This window comes from Balearica regulorum, chromosome 5 (assembly GCF_011004875.1).
Source record: "Balearica regulorum gibbericeps isolate bBalReg1 chromosome 5, bBalReg1.pri, whole genome shotgun sequence".
Classification (NCBI taxonomy): domain Eukaryota; kingdom Metazoa; phylum Chordata; class Aves; order Gruiformes; family Gruidae; genus Balearica; species Balearica regulorum.
In genome coordinates, this window is record NC_046188.1 from 28,161,277 (window position 1) to 28,178,373 (window position 17,097).

Sequence of the window (17,097 nt, forward strand, 5' to 3'; positions counted from 1 at the left end):
AGGAAATATTCCCTGGGAGCTACTCTATAAATAATACATGGTGGGGTTTAGCGTAATCTTTAGTATGAGAACATGCTTTCTTTAGAGCCAACAGTAATACCACTTCAAGAAGGAAATGCTGTGTGAAGAGAGGATCTTGCAGCTCTCTCCCACTTTAAATCAAGTACATTGGCTCCACAGTATCTCCAGCCCCCAGGAGCCTGATGGCTACAAGGTATGAGTCAGCTCCACCACTCCAACCTCTCAAGTGGCAGAGAGGTATGTCCCAGTTTAGTGCCCCGTGCTGGCTCAGGCTTCCTGCACTCAGCCTCCGTGAGGCTCACTCGACACCGAGGCCGGTCAGAAATGAAATATTGGCACTAGGTATCCACAAAGAAAACAAAAGGAAGGGGGGCATTTTAGGCGGTCAAAGAAGGACCCCCCGCCTACGCATGACATAAGTGCAGGACAAGATGTTCATGGCGTTGTGAAAGCTCTGTGCTCTAGCGAGAGGGGTAACCGCTTACACCAACACAAAGTTTGTATCCGTCTTTTTTCAAGCAACGATTTTGATAGAAGTCTCAAACACCAAATCACTGTGGATTTACAGATAGCCTGGAAATAATCCTCCTTTCTCCCACCCCTTCCTCCCTCCCTCCTTTTCCCTCACTATAGGCATGAGATTTTTTTGCTTATCCTGTTTCATTTGATCTCCCAAACCTCCTTCACCCAGCTTGATTTCACCCATCCAAGCTGAGTTGGGAGCCAAGGGCATTTAACCACAGCCATTCATTGCCTGCTGTGGCTGGGCTCTGGGAGGAGGGGAACCCAGAATAGAGACGCGACCCCCCATGGGATCAGGGTGTAACCAAGCCATTAGGACTCGCTGTGTTTGCAGGCCACACGAGTGATCCCTTCAGCTTGCTAGGAACCAGCAAAGCTTTGTGAGGGAGGTTTGCCTCGGCCCCTCAGGTAGCTTAGGGGCACACTGGTTCCATTGGACCGTGTTCTTTCAGTCACATCCCTTCTTCTAACAATTCACCTGCGTACGTTTAATTTTATATGGCTCTCCTGGGCTGCAACATCGGTAAGCAGACGAATTGCAACAGAAGATGAAAAGTAGGTGGGTCATAAATCTTTCAGGTGTTATTAAATCACTGGCACTGGTGGAATTTCTAGGAATATCTGCAAATAGAAGATTCATGGCGGAGCAAGAAGGGCTGGATCACCTCTCCTATGAGGACAGCCTGAGAGAGTTGGGGTTGTTCAGCCTGGAGAAGAGAAGGCTCCAGGGAGACCTTAGAGCAGCCTTCCAGTACCTAGAAGGGGCCTACAGGAAAGCTGGAGAGGGACAGTTTGCAAGGGCATGGAGTGACAGGACAAGGGGTAATGGCTTTAAACTAAAAGAGGGTAGATTTAGATTAGATGTTAGGAAGAAATTCTTCACTGTGAGGGTGGTGAGGCACTGGAACAGGTTGCCCAGAGAAGCTGTGGATGCCCCCTCCCTGGAAGGGTTCAAGGCCAGGTTGGATGGGGCTTTGGGCAACCTGGTCTAGTGGAGGGTGTCCCTGTCCATGGCAGGGGGGTTGGAACTAGATGACTTTTAAAGATTCCTTCCAACCCAAACCATTCTATGATTCTATGAAGAATAAATCCATTTTTTCTCCCTTCTTTAAGGACTACAAAATGGAAAATACTGCTTTATGTTATACTCTTCTTTGTGGAATAAACCTAACCTATATCTGTGTTCCCCATGCAAAACACTCCTTATTTATCTCTTTAGGACATACACAGCTTCAGTGTCATACTGCTAAGGACTTTCACTAAGGAAATAATGGCTATATGCAATCAACTATTGGATATAATAATGCTGAAGATAACAGTCATTATTAGACCCACTGAAGAAACACATAAAAATTCTAAAACTGTCAGAGGTGACATCTGCAAATAATGTCACTTGCATTCTTACATCTCTGAAACATATTTTGAAACACTTACACAAAAATGCCACTAACATAATTCACCACAGAAATGTCATAAGGATGATAGCATTATACAAAACCCAGCTAGAAAGACATAATAACAGGAAAATATTTTTCTTTATGTGCATATACAAATGCAAAAAAAAAAAAAAAAGTTTCTGAGCCACATGTTGAAAGCAGTCTGAATGTATCATAATGCAAATAAAACAAACCCAGATTCCACACTATTTTTCAGAATATTGGAAACCTAACTTGAGCTCAGGATTTAACACCCTCTTTATCTGAAAACACATGAGCACATATCTGTATTTTCTTGTGTGTACATAAGGCCAGAGATCCTTTCCCCCCCATCACCTGTTCTTTCCAAAAGATGCTGCCACTGTCTTGTTCATTGTTATAATCATCTGCAATCATGACATTTGTGTGCCATTTCAAGTACTAAAATAATAAGAAGACACCAAGCTCTGAGCTCTTCCTCTGCCTACAGCAGACCTGGCGGGCCAGAAAGGAGTCGGGCTGGAGATCAACAAAAACTCCTAACAGAGAGAGGCCCAAATGGAGAAAGGCACTGTTGCTTCTAGCCTTAATTTGTTGGAAAGCATTAATCAAGAAACAAGTCACCAGCAGATGTATGTCATCTAATGCATTACGCGTGTTTCTGTCAGCAAGACACGTTGGCTGTACTAGCAACTGCCAGGTCCTATAGGCTTGAACTTTAATTCTCAGATGTTGGTGTACTAAGTCTATATCATACAGCATTTACAGCAAACTTGGAAAATATATGTTACACAACACAAAAGCTAGTTGCCCACTTCGATGACATTTTCAGAAAAATATGTTCTATGGGAACAAAATCGTAAATAGCTTTCTGTATCAATTGTAAAACACTCTACCATGTTTTACCAAAGCTGGGCAAGTAGTTGAGAGAAAAAAAGAAAATGCAGAAAAGGATTTCATTCAGGCTATGATTATAGTTAAGGAACTAAAAAGTTATTTATTTGTAAATGTTAGTCTCTTGAAAGGAAGTTTCATAGAGGTTGAATTAAATAATTTATCTAACATAAAGAAGGCATTATACTTGCAACATGTAAATATTGACTGACTTAGCTGAGTGGCTGTGTATAAACAGCCTCCTTTTTTATTTCAACTGGAGTCTAGAGGAGACGGCTTTGTATATTTTACAGTCTCTTGTACCTGAGCCAACAATTGATAGTGCAGGAGATCAAAGCCTTGATACAGAGATGCCAAGCAATTTGTGTATAAATGTGCTCCTTAAAAAGCGATAAGAGCACAAAAGAAGTTTTAAGATACTTTCACCATGATTTAAATCGTAAATAGCTAATTACTCTGATGAGCTGTGTTAAACTTCTACCCGATGCTAAAAATGTACCAACAGGATAGAAGTTGAAAAAATGCTATTTTTCACCACAAGATGTGTAAATGAGAAGATATTTTACATTAAAAGCAGCCACAACTCTTTCTATTCTCAACAGAAATATTTCATTTAACTCCTTAATTATTTCTTCAGATTGTATGTAACAGACTAGGACATAATTTTGTCTGCATAATGTAACTGACATGAGTAAGAAAAAATGCCTTCAATGTCCGTAAGATGCTCACTAGTAATAACCGCTCAATTAAAGTCAATATTAACACATTAAAGTAATTATTGACACATGGAGTGAAAACATTCAGTCCAAGACTCAAGCTTCTTCATGGTTCCTGTTATACTGCCAAATTTACTAGTAGGCTGAGCATAAATAATTTTGTAAAGAAAGGTCAGTTAAAAGTATAAAAGCAGTAAGATATATTTTACAACCAACTTTCTGGGACTGTAGAACTATAGGAAGTATTGCACTACAATGCCTTCAGTAATTAAAAAAACTCTGCGGATTATGCTTCAATTCCTATATGTTGCTCGAAGGGCTAAATTGTGAGCACAAGTATTTTCTACTCATATAACAAAGTACTTGGCTTCTTCACTTTTTATTATGCAATAAAAGACAACGTCAGAAGTACAAATGTAACACTCACTATGGCTCTTAGAAATGAACATTGCAGCCCTCTCTCTTGACTTGTTTTCTCACACTGTATCAACAAAATTGGCTAGAACAAAAGGGAAAGGTGAATAACAACTGAATAACAGACACTTATTTACTGCCGGGTAGTACCAGGAGGCACACAGGCTGGAGAGGAACTGGGAGAGGAAGGCACCTCTCCATGCAGATGTATATTTAAAAAAAAAAAAAAAGAACAAGTAGCATCTTGCACTAATTCTGCTCAGCTACAAACAATGCAAGGCAACAGTCTACCAAACCCATAACCGAGTTCAGGGTAGACTTGTGTGGGAATAAGTTCTGTGACGATTTTTAATCTGGGGGTGCTTTTTAACAATACATACCATATTGCGTAGCTAACTATTCTTGCATCGTAAGATCAGCCTGGGTATAAGAGGCAGCTGGAGTATGACATTCAGCCTGTATGTGCAACGCTGTTAGGAAAAGCAAAGAGCAGTAGCTGCAGCAGTGAAGGAGAGGACCAGGCAGGGATGGGTGATTCCAAGTTCTGCCTGTGTATGTGTGCCAGGGGGTGTGTGTGTTTCTGCACATGCGTGTATGTGTCTGCAGAGCAGTGCGAAGGGAGTGTTGTAGTGTCTGGAAATAGACCCACTCCAGCTTTAATCCAACAAGCCCCGGCAATGAAAGCTGTGCAAGTATGCAATCCAACAACCAGAGCACATCCCAGACCCCAGCGATCTGTAGCAATCCTGCAGAAGTCTGTGTTCGATCTCCTGCTGCCATCGCTCCTTCGACTCCAGCACAGATGTATTTTCTGCAGTGGCAGTTTCCCAAGCACAGGCAGAGAGCTACACCAGAGCACTCGCTGCCTCTCACTTGGCTCTTCACTTTATCTGTGCTTTGGGGGAAACCTAAACATAGACTTTTCTCCCCAGCCATCACTTATTTTACCTAGATGTAATGACACAGACCTAGAAAACTAATTTTAATATTTTTCCCCATTTACTCTAATTCAAAATGTTGCAGTAATTAGAAACAAATACTGAGTGGGTACAAACCCCTTTACTACTATATCTACAAATAGCTGTGCTCCTACTTATTGTACTGCAATACAATCTCAGACCAGCTATAGATAAGAAATTAAAAAAAAAATCATCAATCATAACACTAACAGCAAGGCAGAACTGGGGTTTTGCTGCCAGTTAAACTTAGGTTTGACCCGGGAGGGTGATGCTGGTAAGGCACCCTGAGATTTCCAGGCAGAAAGCACTATAACAGAGCCAGGCATGACCCCGGACTGTTGCTGCTGCAGGACAATTTTCTGGCTCTTGCAAAGGGAAGACAAAGCCCTGAGGCGAACGGGGGAATAGGATGGGGACCTCATATGGCAGCATGGGTACCACAACGGGGGTGCAGGATGCTTTCCACAGCTGGAGATGTATCCCCACTGAGAGGACAGGTTTCACACAGGAGCCTGAGCTCGAAGCAGCGTGCAGCCTCCGTCTCTGACACAGCAAAAGCAAACCTGACACCGAGCGTAGATCCAAGGCAGTGGTTTTGTTCTTCCATGCTGCGGCGGGGGGGGGGGGATAGGCTTTACCCCTCCTCTGCTGCCGGCTCCTATCCCCCGTTCCTCTGCCTCCGCACGGCTCTGGGAAGGTGAGCGGTGCCGGCGCTGCCGCAGGAGCGATGCACACAATTCATGAGGGCACAACCCCACACACAAACACACACTGAGTCTCTCCCGCTGCTGCAAGGTGAGAATTTTTTATTTTACATGGCTTAACTCTTTGTTTCCTTTGGAAGCCCTCCATTTCTTGGGGAGAGTTGGAATGTCCTTTGTTCCTCTTGAAGAGGAAAGGAGACCCAATGGGTTTAAAGTAATGACAGTTATACAAGAAAAATAAAAAAAAAAAAAAATCAATCTATTAACATCTCAGATTCAGGGTATATTCAGTCCTTGGCCTCCACAGTGCCTGCACACTCAGATGCACTTAGAAAATCCCCCAATAAAATAAAAATGAATAATAGATGCAGGTTTATCATTTCTTACTAGATTTTCTAGTCAAACTGAAAAGGAGTGGACACAAGACCTGGGACTTAAATAAAGATTTGCATTCACCTGATTCAAGGGTGGATGCATGGCAATAAAAAAAAGATAGTAAATATGTCCTAGAGCAAAAGATTAAATACGTTGTATTTATTTAGCTAACTACAAGGGGTAGATACTAATGGGTAACTTCATCACAGTCTACAAGTGTCTCTGTAGGAACCAAAAATGTAATAAAGGGCTCTGCAGTCTACCAAGGAAAGGTACAACTAGCTCCAACTGCTGGAATTTGGACCAAGGCAAATTCAAGCTTGAAATGAGGTATGACACTTCCATAATGATGTTAATCAGCCACTGAAACACTTTGCTGAGTATAGTGGTGACTCTGGGAATTATAAAAGCAAGTTTAACTGTGCTTTCTTGGGAATATGCTCAGTTTCCAGCTAGGTGACATTCAGAGGAGCCCTACAGCAGCTCTGTGCTATGCAGGCAGGATTTCATCGTGTAGGTCCTGCTACCTGTAGGTCCTTCTCAACACAGACCTTCTTCTCATTTGGCACATTATAGGAGGACACAGGGGCATGATGCAACTGCACACAGAATTATAACTGCTTCACTCCATATCTTCTAGATTCACGGACTATAAACCAGAAGGAACCACGTCTCCAGTTGAGGGTTCCTTCTATGTGGGAAAGAAAATGCAAAATAAGCTGCACCTCTAAAATCTTTTCTGTAGTACTGTGCCGTGTGGTAAACGGTCACCTACCGTGCTGAATACTGTCAACATGAATCTCATCATCCCCACACTACATGTTTTTGGAGGGCACTTGGAAAAATGCTGGTGCTTGGGTACTGAATTTTATAGTATTTCTAGAAACCACCTAAACCCCAGTTTTCATGACATTATTTTTCTATTGTCAATATTTGATCACTTTCTTTTATCCCTTTCCATGAACTATTGCTATCTAGAAGGAGCAAGAATTTTCATTCACAATGTCCTCTCAGACCCCAAGACATCAGGTACCTTTCCCATTTGCATTAATGATGTGCAGGATCTTTTCTGGGCCAGGACTGAAATTTCTTTCACACAGATTCATGCTTTACCAGATTTTAAACCAGTTCATGAAGTGCTGTTACTTACGTAACCCAGTGAATGTCCAATGGAAGTATTTTGCAAATACTGGAAATGCCAGGCACAACAAGAATTCCCCACTTCCCTGCATTTAGGGCTTGCCAATCCAGAGAAATAAAATGTCTTCTTGTGGCAGATCACCCAGAGCTGGATTCATCACCAACTATGATTTAGGAATCAACTAATATATTGTTTTAACACAGAATGTCAAAACCAGAATAAATTTGCAAGACCTAAACAAACCATGCTTACAGAAAATTCTCATAAGTTTATGAGAATTTTTCTTAGCTCCCTAGCATTTTAGAAGCTCATGATGATGGCTAATTATTCTCCAGAGTTTGGCTGGCAAATCTTGGAAATTTTTCGAAGTTGTATCTTTTCTGTTTCTTACTGTTTAAGAAGAGTATCACAGCTATTTCAAGCAGGTTCCCAAGAAAAATGTTCCTTCCATCCTCTGTCTGTAATACTTGAAAATCTGGTCTTTCACTGCTAAAAAGACTGAAATGATTTATTGCTTGGCAGACAATTACAGTTTATGCAGATTGAATGCCAGAAGGTGTTTCTGCTAGGATTTCACCATTATCTGACATTTTCCATGTCTGTAGATTTGATGATGCGGTCGAGTTACATTAGCTTTGAAATTATTGACCTGTTCGTTACACAGGTAGCAATTTACATCCCCTGCTAATTCACAGAGGCCAAGCTTTCTCTCACTTTCAATTTCTCAATAATATGGAATCAAGCCAACGCTAACTTTGCCTTCTGATGCTGATCCCATGTCTTATTAGTCCTAGAAAGAGTTATTCCTGAAACTATCATGCACTTACTTTGGAGGCTAATATCCCATTTTTCTTTAACAATTTTTCTGTTGAAAAGCCCATTCATACTTTTGGACACTGCACATTCAAACAACAGTTTTTAGGTGCATCTATAATAGATATTGGGTAATAATGTTCTTTCTTTCTGAGCACCTGAGCAGCTGATCTGTTTCTGCATGTATATCTGTAGGTCTCATTGCATGACAGACAGAGTCGGTCACTCCAAAAATACTGTAATCATGCCATAATAAATATCTTAAGAATCGTGTGCCCATCGCTGCTATCAAGGGCAATCTCCCATTCCTTAGTGGAGTTGGATGAGACTTCAAGTAGCCTTTGTCTTTTTGGGTAGCAAGTTGATGCTTTTTAAAAATTAGTCTCTCACATACAGATATTCTTACATCCTAACTCCAAAAAATCAAATGCAAGCTGTAACATCCCATTTAGTAAAAACAATAAGGATTTCTAATGTGTTGATATGTAATGCCTAGGTTTGGGTTAGATTCCACTGGAGGGGACATGCTTACCGCTTTTGTTACAGCCTTCTGCTATCTCTTGCCAGAGTGCTCTAATGAATTTGGATGTGTCCTTCACAGTCTTAACAATTTTACTTTAAATATTTATGTTGTTCCCACAAAAATGATGAAGCATGATATTAGGCTGCTTCAGATTCTACACTATTCTGTAACACCAGATCCACAACTCTTATTTCTTTAATCAATTTAATATTTACACCTTACTGCAAAAAATGTCCCCAAATGCTAAAGCAACAGTAAGAGCAAAACTCTATTCAGTGGCAGACAAATAGATCAGATCTTAAGGTCAGGTATTGTAAGCGTTACTGTTGCTTGCTTTCAAACTAGAGACTGCCCAGATGACACAAAAGGCAAGTGGCAATGAAATCAATACCCTGTCATAACCAACCAGTTGGCTATAAATCACCAGCTAACTAGACTCTTCAAAGAGTTACTTTAAAAAGAGCTTAAAGATATTTTTTTTTTTTTTTTTTTTTTTTGTACATTACTCTTGCTAGCTAGAAATTAGGTATTCTTCCAGCATATTCAAGCATTAGCTACCCTTTCAATTACACTTCACCCAAAGGAGAGAAGTGAAATCTGTCTTTCATCATTGAACCTGATACTGCAGTTATCAAGAGTCAGAAGAAAAAAAAAGGGATGGTTCATACTATAACACCTTCAGTTACTGCATCCAATAAGTATTATTACTTGAGCACAAACAGGGGATATGAAAAGGAGATTCGAAAGCACCCTTTAAAATTTAAGAACACTAAACCCTGAAGAGTTGCAAAAGGTAAATTTCCATATTATTATGGCACTCTACGAGTTGTCAGTTGTCCTAGCAATTGGAATACTTACATAATTGCCTGGGAAATAAATGTCTCTCTTCTAATTTTCCTACAGAATTAAAGGAAGAAACAATCAAAGATCATTAGAAAATTCAAACTAGACACTGACATTAATTTCAAAATTTCTAACCACTGTGAAAGATGCTCTGCTTTTATTGTGTAAAGCTTAGAAGCAACATACAATGGTTTGACATTTTAAAATAAATATTTTCAAAGACAAATGCTAAAAATATCTCTTTTCTATATTTACATGTCCAATTCAACCCTAGATAACCACTAAAACAGAAAATCCAATTGCAATCCGGTTACAATGCACACCAAGCACAAAAGCCTTCTAATGATCTTTGATTAGTTCTTTATTAAATTCATCAAGGGAGCAAAGAAAATTTAATAATCTTCACCATTTGTCATCTTTCTGATTACAGTTTTGATTAGAACTTTCAGCTTTTATTTTCTTCTTTTCTAGTCATTGCTATTACTGTGATAGTGCTTCTTTCCTCTAGTTCAAGAGGAACAAGATAGGGCAAATGAAACAAATTTGTAATTCTGGATATGTATTTAACTAGGTGTGTTCATGCCCTGGAAAAGGTTAGCTAAGTATATGAGATCTTAAAAATGCAAAATAGCCCTTAATGGAATGTCTCCACATTCATGTCATAAAATTTTTCAGAGTCCCAGGTAAATAATACCTTGTTTAACTAATCAGATTGCCAGAAGATTGTTCCTCCACAGCCACCCCCGTAGTACCGCTGCTGATGTGTGGCTTAGGGAAGGTGTCTTCAATTACCTTGTACATTGCTTGGAGCAACGTGCTTCAGAGTAGCCTCGGGACCACAATTTCAAGGCTCACCACGACCAGAAATGAGGCACCAGTCACCTTGAAACCACTGTTAATACAAGCAAATACGATTATTTATTTATAAACTCCAAAATAGCACAAAGATTTTTAAAAGTGCGAGGAAGATAGAAATGCACTTATTCCACTTTTCTCATCCCCATTACCCCACCAAACAGATACTTCTCTCTCTAGCTGGCTGATCAGTGGTGTGGACTTACTTGACCACTCTGGTCCAAGGGCACATTCCCTATCATTACACTGCACATACGAGAAAAGGCCCTTCTCTGCAAGACGGACATCTTTTATAGCTACACCTTTGAATTGTGCTTAGGTGTTCTTTAAAATTCAGATCTCCCCTTTCTCCACTTGCTCCCCCCCACATGCTCCATGGCAGTTGCAGTATCGTCTTCCAAACTGTTCTCTGATCGACTACTGTCCCTTTGGAAGGCAAGCGAAAACACCTTCTGTGCTTGGAGAAAATGTTAGAAAAACAAAAAATAACCCACTAAAGGATGAAACTCTCATTCCTACCAGGAGAAAACCTCTGTACAACTGAAGTCTTAGTGTGTATGGAGCCTCATATTCCAGATGGACCGAACTCTCCCAGCCTGACCTGCCATTCCTCTCTTCACCGACAACCTTCCTCTCGGCAGATGGGCAGATGCGTCGCTCGTGAGCAGGGAGAATTGCTTAACTGGGAACAGGAGGTTTTTCAAGGGTTCACAACTACTGTCAGCTAAAGGACCTCTCTTTTAACTGAGACAAAGGGACTCCACACAAAAGCTAAAGGAAGAACATCTCTACTTCCCAAAATCAAGGGACGTATTTGATTTATATAGTTTTATCAGTTACATACAATATAGGAATTTCACCCTTTCTGATTGTTACTAATGTACCTTTTTCTCCACAAGATGCTATTTATTAAATTTGTCTGGTTTTACCTCCTCTGAATTATTAAGCTAGCAGCTTCTCAGTACAAAATAGCCTTGCCCTAAAAAAGGAATTTGTATTTAAATGTATGTGAAATCGTGGATTTATATTATAAAAAATATAAGTTGTCTTTAAATTTGTCTTTTTTTTTCTTCCTTTTTTCTGCTGGGTTTCAGGATGATTTTTAATGGTATGTCATTATAGGAACTGCTCTACGAAAACAAAATGCTTATTGTGATGTTTATAATTTGCCTTATTGCAGTTCCACTGCAATGTTAAGCTCTGTATTTTTCAAATCTTTGCATTTCCAAGTACATAAATGAGCACTTTCCCTAGCTAATTGGAGCTCTTTTTCTTCCTCACAGGCAGTCTACAGTCTCTTAAATGCTCCAAACAATTATGTGATGTCGCAAATGCAAGACATTATATTGGAGCTTTCCCTTGTGTGTAGTGATGTATTTGTCATGTGGCCCCAGAGGCAGCAGTCATCTGTTTGTATCATGTTTGGCTTAATAGAAGTAGCAAGGGGGAAAATGAGGAGAAGGAATAGAAATAACACAGACATTTAACATTGGTGTTTACAGTAAAATCTGTACACGTCTTCACTGCAGAAGATTCACGATGTGATGTTGTCACTAGAGTGTTAAAGGCTGCACTTTTAAAATAAAACTTTTCAGCCAGCGTGAAAAAAAAATCATCTTTAGCACAGAGAACTTGCAGAGAGCCAGAAATGGTAAAATCTACACAGGAGCCGACAGCGTCGTTGAGAAGAAGTCAAAGTTTTACACCTCCTAACTGCTCTTTATTAGAAAATGATTTATTCAATATAAAATAGGTTTTCAAAATGATGATGGGATTAATCAACTTGTTAGCAGAGAAAGTATTGAAATAACTTCACGGTTGGCACAGCTAGTTGTCAGATCAGCTCTCCCTTTCATAGGCACTTGTTATAACAGGCAGGGGGCTAACCCTCTCAGACATGGAGCTAATCAGTCCTTGAAAGTCACTTCATCCAGTGGAGTGGAATAATGTACTCTAGCGTCGTTTGTCCACCTCTACCATTTGGAGCAATGTTATTTAGATTGTCCATTTTTGCCTCATCAGCTACCATTTCAAAGAATTATAATTTTTCCGATGGTATCTTTTGTCAGAACATCAGGTTAAATGCATTGTCGCACACTATCTGCTTTATAGACGGCTTTGTTAAGACCAGTCTGTGAATATATAGTAAGATAAAGAAAAAGCGGCCGCATAGTGGGAAAGGCTATTCTTTAAGCTTGATTAAGTTCTCACAAAAAAAAAATCTGGACAAGAAGTAAGATCACGATTAATGACCAAGAACAATATTTCCAGCACAGAGCTAACCTAATCAACCTGCTGAACTGCGGGGTCCATTTACAATTGCCAGTAGCTTTCTGGGCACACGTGCCTGCCCACCCTGTGCAAACAGATGTTCTTTGTCTCATTTTGCAATATTTGTTGCTGCCCTCCCCACCACAGCTAGCCTCTTGCCCTGCCTGCAAGAATTGGTTCTTTTCCCAAGTCTGGGCTGAGCCTAATTGAACATGAATAGATTCCGTGGCCCCAAACGAGATCGCTGAACTTGGAGAAGACAAAAGCTGATGGACAATGACAATATAATAAACTTTGCTACTGGCTTTTCCTCGCTGTCACTCAGTGCTATCAGCAAATAAAATTATCAGAAGGAAAGGTGTTTTATAAAAGAGACTCCTCTTTCTCCCAGCCTCTGGATATTCCCCTTTGGGAAATTCCCCAGGTTTCTATTTCTTGTATAACAGATAAAACCAATATTATCAGTTATTTGGAGCTTTGGTACTAAGTGTTACTGAGCCCTTTAGAGTAGCTTCACAATTTAAGCACCCCTCAGTCAAAAATACCGGTTTTCTTCTAATAGTTTTTCAGGCTTTTTATTAATGTATCGAATCTAGTAAACTGTATATTAACAAAGACAAGTGGAAATTGTCTCTAGAAAATTGTTCTTCTAGCTGAACTTTCCTGAATGTTTCATTACTCAATTAACCATGATTTAAAATAATCAGAAAATCCAGGAAATGAATAAAAGTAGGACTAGACTAAACAATGTTGACAATTTGATTATGTTGTACACAGAATTCATCTATTCACTGAAATCCTCTTAGTGTGATAACTCCACTCTTCTGATTACAATTATTTCATTTATGTGGCGAATGTGTTTTACTTTTGTTCTAACACCAGCTGTTATTTTAAGCAATTTTTTCTCCTGTCTGGAGGAGGCTGGTATCACCAAGAGAATAGGCATCTTTTGAAATTTGTTCACCCAAAATGCACCCAAATGCATTAGTAAAACAAGCACCTAAATGTATTCCTCTTTTTAACGCCATAGCAGCATGCAAGTGGCTACTTTTAAACATTGTCTCCTAGCCATGGGTGCATCCTTTGCCTCCATGCACCTATAATGTGTCTGCTAGATGGCCACCATAGGACTTCTGGTGTCTCTAGCTGTCTCCCTGTCTCTTCCAGTGATTTTTGTTATCTACAAAAGATCATGAAAACCAATTTTATGTAAATTTTTTTAAGAGAGAACATCACCTTCCTTGAGCTGGGAAGAGTGTGGGTCTTGCTGCCATGCAGAGGGGAATATTGATGCCAGCAGGAAGTTTTCAAGGGGGTGACTGTTTACACTGCTTGGGCTGTAGGGTAAAAAACCCCTTGCTCAATTAGCTTTACCATTTGTCAGTGTCACTGCTTTTGTTTGTAATCACGGCGCATAATACACTCATTTCCTGACCAAAGAGTTGAAGCGGAAACCAAATTAATCTGAAAGCCATGTGTCCTGGTTTCAGCTGAGATAAAGTTAATCTTGTCTCTAATAGCTGGTGTAGTGCTGTGGTTTGGGTTTAGTATGAGAATAATGTTGATAACACACGGATGTTTTTAGTCTTTGCTAGGTAGTTGTAGCATCTACACTAAGTCAAGGACTTTTCAGTTTCCCACACCCTGCCAGGTGCACAAGAAGCCGGGAGAGCACAGCCAGGACAGCTGGCCCAGACTGGCCAAAGGGATATTCCCTGCCATATGATGTCATGCTCCCTATGTAACTGGGGAAGCTAGCCGGGAGGCAGATTTGCTGCTCAGAAACAGACTGGGCATTGGCTTGGTTTTTTTCCTCCTACATGTGGTGAGCAATTGCATTTGTGCATCACTTGCCTTTATTATTATTGTTGTTGCTGCTGCTACTGTTGTTGTTGTTATTATTATTGTCTTCCTTTGTTATCCTATTAAACTGTCTTTATGTCACCCCATGAGTTTTTTTCATTCTCCTCCCCATCCTCTTGGATGAGCGAGAGGCGGTGTGGTGCTTAGCTGCCAGCTGGGGCAAAACCACGACACCATGGTAATTTATTATGTACATTTTTTTCTCTTTTGATAAAAGAAGGGTTTCTTCTTTATCTGTAAAATTTTGGTCTTTTATTAAAAATCAGGGAGCTTTACTTTAAGAAAATAAATTCAATAAAAACACCCCTCCATCAACATTTCCTGTAAAAGCAGAAACTTTCCACAGTCTTTTTATAACTCTAGCTAATTAATTTAGTTTTATGACATTTAACGCATTTAGTTTCATGCCATTCATCGCAGCGTACATAACACACACCCAACAGCGGCTACACCACAAGGTCCAATAGAGCTTCCTACAGGGCTTGGTCTTGTGCTCTCCCAGCCGGGTAAGCGTAAGGAAAAGTCATTACACTACAGCAAAGAGCGAATGGCGAGGAGGGAGAGAAGAAATGTAACCATCTCAGGTCATATTTGCTGCTTCCCTCCAGGAATGGCTCCTGCTACCATTGGCTTGAATAGAGAAATAAGTTGTATTTCTTCCTAACCTGCTCCATCTAGTTACAAATTGTGTTACTTGAAAGGCTAACTCAAGTCTTTTGCACTATAATGAGAGTAATAATGAATAATGGTACTTATGTGTAGTAAATTAGGCCCTTGCCGATAAATATCCTTTTTACCCAGATGCTTACTTTCTTGAATTTCATAATAAATCAGAAATAATCTCTGTGGAACAGGATGCGAAATTAACTTAAGCAAAAGAGTAACTGCGGTGTTCAGCAGAAGTTATTGGGTAATAATCAGCTTAATTAAACATACCTTAATAAATCAGAATGATGAAAATAGAGTAAATTAATTTAAACAGTTATCTCAGAGTCTTCACACCACAAATCACTACGGTGAAAAAGACAGACAGCTGCAGATAATGGAATTTGTTGCTCTCAAATATGCCACATGATCACAGATTTATTTAGCTACAATTTATGGGTTTTGTTTATGCTTTTCTTACGATCTTGCCAGATTTTCTTTTTGTATTGTGGCTCTTGACTGCTACTGTTCTTCATTATTATATGTATTTCCCCCACAAGAGTAATCCCGCTAAATTCAAGTTAGTACTTTTGCATACGAGTCTGTAAGCAACTGTTTGCTGAATCACCTATTTTACACTTGCATGAAAGAACAAATTGATGCTTAATCTTTTTATGGGAATAATTGGTGCTTCAAAGGAGAGCAGGGGACATTTCTGCAACTGTCCTGTGAAACTTGTTTAAAAGCATTTTAAATTCAATATCTTGGCAATTTCTGCCTGAATACATCAGGTGAGATCTTACTCGGTAAAAGTCAGTGGAAGTTGTTAACTGAAGTAAATCCCAACGTCAGCTGAAAACCAAATCGCTTGCATTACATATAACTTATATTAATAGTTGAAATCAATTTAACATTGTTTACAGGAAAGCATAGTTATCTTTTTCAAAATCCATATGGGCATCCTGAAGCTTTGCTCTCGAAGGAGGAACATAGGCCAGTGCCCACCGACCGCACTATGCTTCAGTGCCTCCTCCAACGCTTTCAGCATCCCGGCGGAACAGATGCTCGTCCCCTCCCTTCTCTGCTCACGACTATCAAATCTCTCCAGCGTCCTCTCCTATGACTCCCCATCCTAAATTTAAGAGCTCTGTATTTCAAATCCTGGTACAGTTATGGGTAGTTACATGTCACATTACCTACTAAGATATGTGCTTGATACTGAAGTTGGGGAAATCTGGCTGTTAATATTTCTCTGCTAACATTACAGTGCAATTGGAGCAGTGTTTCTGAAAGACCAGTTCAGTACATTAGCTCTCAAATATGAAAAAATACACTTTCATCATTGAAATTATTCACTTAAAGCAGCACTTCAGCAAAACGTTGTCCACGCTGACCTTGCAATTATATCGCATCTAGTGTGTACTGATTTACATACCGTATGCTTTTCCACCTGTAATTGAGGCTATTATGCAGAAGGCAGAGGCTGAGCTCCACCCTCGGTATCTACCAGATTACACAGAAGGTGTAAACTCAACAAAACACACGCTGGGGATGCTGCTGCCAAAGTTACACCACGAGGACTCATGTCTGGTCAGAATAACGCTCCCCCTGCCTGGAAGGTGCAGCTCAGCATCTTTTGTTCAGGAGAGATGCTGCCTTTGTCAGTGTAGATCGCAAACACTGATTAGTAAAAATCATCCTGGGATAAACTAATCCAGAAAAAAGAGAAGCACTGTGATGACACAATTCTCATTTTTAGAATTAGATTAGAACTAGAATTTGAGATTAAATTAAAAGTATATTTTTTCAATAATTTTAATACTGCTGTTTGAATTACTCCTTAGAAGAAATGGTATTTCTCTGACTGAATGAGGCGCCTAGTTACAAAAATGCTGAATTTTAGATAACTAAATAATTTTCAGATTTAAATAATCATTTGCCCACAAACTTTTCAGGATTTGGGAATTAATGTGTCGGGTTTATCTGGCTACTGAAGATATCAATAAATGAAAATCACCACTTTCATTCATACAAAAAGAGCTTTAAATCTTTTGTTTATTTTACAATACTTTGTGTTTCATACACTGTTTGTCTCTGGTTATTAATGTACTATGAGCTGAGAA